General features: G+C 53.3%; 1 protein-coding gene across 1 annotated transcript in view; it reads right to left on the bottom strand.

The window, feature by feature from the left end:
• DNAJC6 (DnaJ heat shock protein family (Hsp40) member C6) overlaps nucleotides 1–5,719 on the bottom strand; it is a 41,970-nt gene extending 36,251 nt beyond the window's left edge. Inside the window, exon 1 of the mRNA XM_053949872.1 lies at nucleotides 5,642–5,719. The gene's annotated coding sequence lies outside the window, so the exon portion shown is untranslated. The remainder of the gene's footprint in view (nucleotides 1–5,641) is intronic.
• Between the last annotated feature and the right edge of the window lie 281 nt (nucleotides 5,720–6,000).

The following is a 6,000-nucleotide window of genomic DNA, read 5'->3' on the forward strand; positions in this document are numbered from 1 at the left end:
GTGGCCACTGAGTGTCCCTGCACTGCTGAGAAAATTCCATCATCCCATGGGGAGATGCTCCAGGGGGAGGAGCCAAGCATTCCTACCTGGATACAATCTGAGATTCTGGGACACCACAGCAGCCTTTGCCCACTGCATTCCCAGAGGAGCAGCTTTCTTCCCCACTGCATCCCCAGAGGAGCAGCTTTCTGCCCCACTGCATTCCCAGAGGAGCAGCTCTCTGCCCCACTGCATTCCCAGAGGAGCAGCTTTCTGCCCCACTGCATTCCCAGAGGAGCAGCTCTCTGCCCCACTGCATTCCCAGAGGAGCAGCTTTCTGCCCCACTGCATTCCCAGAGGAGCAGCTTTCTGCCCCACTGCATTCCCAGAGGAGCAGCTTTCTGCCCCACTGCATTCCCAGAGGAGCAGCTCTCTGTCCCACTGCATTCCCAGAGGAGCAGCTCTCTGCCCCACTGCATTCCCAGAGGGAGTCCAGGCCCATCCACACCAGCCCTGGAGCTCCAGAGGAAAACTCCAGCCTTGTCCAGGATCCCTGCTCCAGCAGAAGCACAGCTGGCACTGCAGGAGGGCTGAGCCCCCATGGAATGGCACTGCTGCCACCACCCTGACCCACAGGGGGACAGGGCATCTCTGACTCTGGCAGGGTTTGTTTTCTTTTTTGTACTATTGTGTTTGTATTTTTAATTTCCCTGGTAAAGAACTGTTATTCCTATTCCCACATCTTTGCCTGAGAGCCCCTTAATTTCAAAATTATAACAATTCAGAGGGAGGGGGTTTGAATTTTCCATTTCAGGGGAGGCTCCTGCCTTCCTTAGCAGACACCTGGCTGTTCAAACCAAGACAATCCCCCTGCGCTGCTCTGGGAATGTGGCAGCAGAACAACCCTAGGATGTGGCTCCAGAGCCAGGAATTCCATCTCCAAGCAGTTTCCACACTTGTGCTGGGATAAATCAGTGGGGTTTGGCCTGGAGTCAGGGATGGCCACGTGGGTCCTCCCTCTGCATCAGGGAATGGTGTCCCTGCCTGAACGAGGAGCTGTCCCAACCTGCCTTGGAGCAGCGGCTCCTTGGGCAGCAGAGCACATTCCCAGGATGGAATGTGATGTTCCAGGGAAAATCTGGGATATTTGTGGAGATCCAGCTGGAGAAAGGGGCATCAAATGATCCAACCCCTTCTTAACCCACTCAACGTTCAGGAACTTCCAAAGTGGCTCTGCCTGTTTCGTTCATCTCTAACAAAAAGCAAACGAGGTTCTGAGATTGTTTGGGCTGGGTTTAAGTGTTAAACTCGATTTAACCTTCAGCAGAGGAAGCCTTGAGCCTTTGCTGCAGTGAAAGCCAGCCCAGTTCTCAGGGCCTGGCTGGCAGCTGGAGTGCTCCCTCTGAGGATGGACACTCAGGATGACCCAGGTTGTGACAAATATTCAACTCTCCGTATCTTTCTCCCCATCCTTTCATCCCTCTGAGAGCACACCCGTTAACTACCCTGCTGTGTCAGCACATCTTTTATTTCTTGCCTTTCAGTCTTGTTAAAAAGCTGCCAGGGATGATCCACAATTTACTCATCCCAGCCCAGGACTTGGTTTTGGAGTGTTCAAGGATTTGCCTGGCTCCTCAGCCACACTGAGCTGCAGAGCTGCCTGCCAAGGGCTGTTGTAGCTGCTAAAAATGTCCATGGTTCACAAAGAAGAGGAGAAAGGGATGGGAAGTGGATCTATAAGAGGCCATTAAATAGGAAATGCTGGCTCAGGAAGTCCCCAGCCTGCAAAATGTTGGAAAATCAGAGGTTGCACAGCCATTGACCATCAGGTATTTTGGTAAAAATCAGATATTTTGTGGCCTAACTGCTGTTTATTCATCATTTTCCCATTCACTGTGAGGTAAGTGGTTAAATCCTGAGGAAAATCTGGGCACTGGGTGTTGTCTGCACTGGAAAATGGCTGGTGGGGAAAACAGGGAGGAAAATTATACAACCAAGTGTCATTGTGGGGTTGCATCAGCTGCAGCTGCTGAGCTCAGGGTCAGGCCCCAGCAGCAGAGAACTCGATGGGAATGGTCAGGTCGTGCTCTCAGGTAGCTCTGAGCCCTCAGGGAAATCCGATTTTCCATGAAAACAGAGGGAAATCACAGCTGGGGCTGCCATCCCTTCCCCTCAGGATAGATGGGGTGAGGGTTTCCTGAGGGGGAATGAGGTGTTCTCACTCCAGGCCTCACTGGGATGGATTTTTCTGGGTGGATATTTAAGAGAGGCCCAGGGCAGGAAGATACAGAAGGGTCTGGTAGCACAGGAAGGTTGATCAGAAACAACACAACCCCATTGATGTGGTTGGACCTTCTGCCAGAATTTAGGTTTTTACCTAAAATTAACAGGAAAAATATTATTAAAGATTTACTACTCTGGCTGATACAAAATATTCTAAAATTGTATTTGTCTCAGCTTGTGGTGACTTACAGGTCCTGAATGAGGCAGTTTGGGTTCAGGGTTATAAATGAGCATCATTTCCAAAGGGTTCCTCCAACAAACCCCACAGGGCTGCTCTCTCCCACATCCTGGTTTTAATCCATGTGCTGCTCTGAGCTTTGGGATGTTGTTCAAGGCACAAACACCCAGTTTGGTGTGGGAATAGATTTCAGCTGGCACAGGTGCCCAGAGCAGCAGCTGTGGCTGCCCCTGGATCCCTGGCAGTGCCCAAGGCCAGGCTGGAGCAGCCTGGGACAGGGGGAGGTGTCCCTGCCCGTGGCAGGGGCTGCACTGGGTGGGCTTTGAGCCCTTCCAGCCCAAACCATTCCAGAATTCCTTGGCTCTGGATGAAAATTGAGCTTGGGGACATCCCTGGGGACATCTCACCCAGGGATCAGGCTGGGATTGTCCCTCACCCTTCTCTTGGTGTCCATTTCCACCAGGACAGGTGACAAACCCCCCTTTAGCACTGGGTGGGTTCCTCAGGGTCACTCCACTGGGAATGCTCTCCTGGGATGTCCCCAGGACACAGATCCATGGAAAACCCCATGGGCACAGAGCTGGAGAGTGCAGACTCAACTCTGAGCCACTGAAATCATTCAGCGGGAGCTCTGTGGGGATTCAAAACCCTCCCAAAGCTGGCAGGCTGGGGAAGGAATGCCAGCAGGGAATGGGAGGGAGAGCCTGGTGCACCCCACCCTTCACAGACATCAGAGAAACCTCAGCTGGCCGAGAGCAACCTACTCTTCCTGCAAAGTTTTCCGTGAAAACTCTCGCTTGGAAAAGGAATTCAAATTGGTTTTAGGATCATTTCTTTTTCGCTTCCAATCATGGTCTGGCGAAGGGAATAAATTCAAATTTTCCTCCATGGCGGAAATCCCATTTCAGAGGATTTGGAGCAAATTCTGCCCCTGGTCTCAGTCTCCCTGCCTGACTTTGCCCTGCACCCCCAATTTCTCCATCTCTCCCTTTCCCAGCCTTAATTCAGGGATCAGAATTCCCATCCTTATGATTTCTGGCTGCTGAAGACAAGGAGTTATTCAAGAGAAAGAAATCCATATGTTGTTTGCGTCCATCAAACAGGGCCTCATCCACTTTTGGGACTGCAAGAGCTCATGAAATACTGTTTCCAGTTTGGTATAATACTATTTAAAATTGTAATCATATACTAAACCTCTTGTAAAAACATTAACATCATAGAATTATTAGTAGGAACCATTAATTATTTAAAATTTCATATAAATAATAAATTCCTATTTATGGCATTTTAATTGGAGAGTTTCCCACGGCTGCTTTATGCACCCCTGAAGAAGCATCTATAATCCGATTTTTATGGGAATTACAGCATCTCTGCCTGCTACATCCACAGAATTCTGGAATTTCCAGGCCATGTTCCCAAAAATCTGGGAGCTGTGGGCAGCTCTAGTGGTTTTTAGCATCCTCACATCCCTGGAGCTCGGGCAGAGCTGGATTAATGGTTGGACTCGATGATCTCAGAGGGCTTTTCCCCCCCTGGATGATTTTGGGATTCTGGGAGAGGAGCAGCCACCCCTTTGGATCGGGATGTTTGCCATGGATGAGTTGCATCCTTTGCCACATCCCTGTTGTGCTGACAATCCCAATTCCCATCCCAAAGGGAATTCCAGCCCCTGAGGAGAGGCCGGGCATGTGCCCAAACACAACCCCGCGGGGCTGAGCCCCAACATCCCAACTCCCACCCCAAAACCTGCCTGAACCTCCGGCTCCCAGGCTCTCCCCACTACAATCCATCACCTCCCTTCCCCACGCAGCCCAGCACCTTTTCCCAGCGAAGCAGGAGGGATTGGAGCAGATCCTGCCCCAAACCTGCGGCTCCGAGGCGGGAGGCTCCGGGATTAGGCTGCGCCGGGGATTAGTCGGGTCAGCAATTCAACATTGGAGCTCCCGCTGCCGCCGAGAGCCCGGCTCAAGGACAAACCCGGTGCCTCCTTAAGGGCTGCAGCCTCTCCAAAATGCTGCATCCCTCGGCCGGGAGCGTTCCCGGGATGCAAACAAGGCGGCTGTGCCACGGCTGGCTAAATTTAGAGGCACCGGTGTTGCCGTCACGCCGCTTGTGCCGCCGGAATCGCTCCGTACGCTGCCTTTATGGGATTTTTTTTTTTTTTTTTTTTTTCTCTCAGGGAAGGCTATGACTAAGAGAAATCCACATTTGGAGGGATAGCAGAAGATGGAGGCCCTAGTCCAGCTGCGGAGGGAGAATAAAGTCGGGAGTTTGCAGACCTGAGGGTTTGCCCAAAACATTCCTCACCCTCCTCCTCCTCCTCCTCCTCTTTCTCCCTCTCCTCCTTCCTCCTCCTCTCCCTGGCAGTATCCAAAACAAGACTATGATAATGACGGGCACAAACACAGCAGCCAGACGGGAATTATGGGCTGTTTTCCAGCCGTGAGGGGGATAAACACCTACCTGGAGCCGTGGGGAACCCCGGCACCGCCGTCCCCTCCCGGAGCGCCCGCCCGGGGCTGCCTCAGCAGCGCCGAAGCCGAGGCAGCGATGTCCGCATTTAACTACAGATCTGAGATTTTTTTTTGGCCCGAAATAGGTTTTTTTTTTTAAAGGGAATGCAGCCCTGTGTTTGCCTCGGCACAGCAGAGTGGGGGGTTGAAGGTCAGCTTCCCGCTGGATTGGCAGGGAAAGGCCGGGATCAGCATTGGATGGCAGCGCTTGTGCGCTGACATCGCCGCCAATCCCCCTCCCGCAGCAGGTCCAGCTCCGGCCGCAGAGAAGCTACAGTTATTATTTTAAGCCGGAAAATCCCCTTATTTCATTCAATGCGGCCGCAGAGCTCCCAGGCAGCCCGAAAAGCGCAACCCCCAATTTTGGGGTGCGAGAAGAGGCGTCCGTGCTCCTGTCGGGCACCGCGGGGCCGGCGCAGCCCGGGGGTATCCAACACTCCATGCCCAGGTGCACATCCCCAAATCCCAGCTCCTCGCCTTCCCTGCCCGGCCCAGCAGTTTTGGGTGCGATCCCTTCCCTCTGCCCTATTACATAACCGGCTGGAAAGCAGGGAATTCTCTCCTTATCCCGGGATGCGAGCGCGCCTTCCCCAATTACTCAGCACAAACGGGCCCGACACAACACCCCCCAATTTTCTCGCTCTCCCTCTCCCCGCTTTTCCATGAGCTCCGGGGAGCTTTCCCTTACCTTGCTGCTCGGGCCCGTGCATCCTGCGGCTGCCGGGGGCTGCGGGGAGCGGTGGCGAGCGCGGCCGTGTCCCGCACGCCGCTTCTCCGCCCGGCATCGGCGGCGGGGCCGCTCCCGGCCCGGCTGGGGCGCTGCTGCCGCCGCTGCCTGCGAGCTGCGTGCCGCTCCCGGGTTATTTTTGGGATTACAGAGACTCAGGGAAGGATGGGGATGGAGGCAGACATATCACACCGTCTAAAATGTGGCCTGGAGTGGGATCTGGAGTCTGCAGCGCAAACCTCAGCAGGGTTTTGTTGTTGTTGTTGTTGTTGTTTTCCTTAATTTTTTTTCTTTCCCTTGACTGGGTAGTTCTTTTTATA

This window comes from Vidua chalybeata, chromosome 9 (assembly GCF_026979565.1).
Source record: "Vidua chalybeata isolate OUT-0048 chromosome 9, bVidCha1 merged haplotype, whole genome shotgun sequence".
Lineage (NCBI taxonomy): Eukaryota > Metazoa > Chordata > Aves > Passeriformes > Viduidae > Vidua > Vidua chalybeata.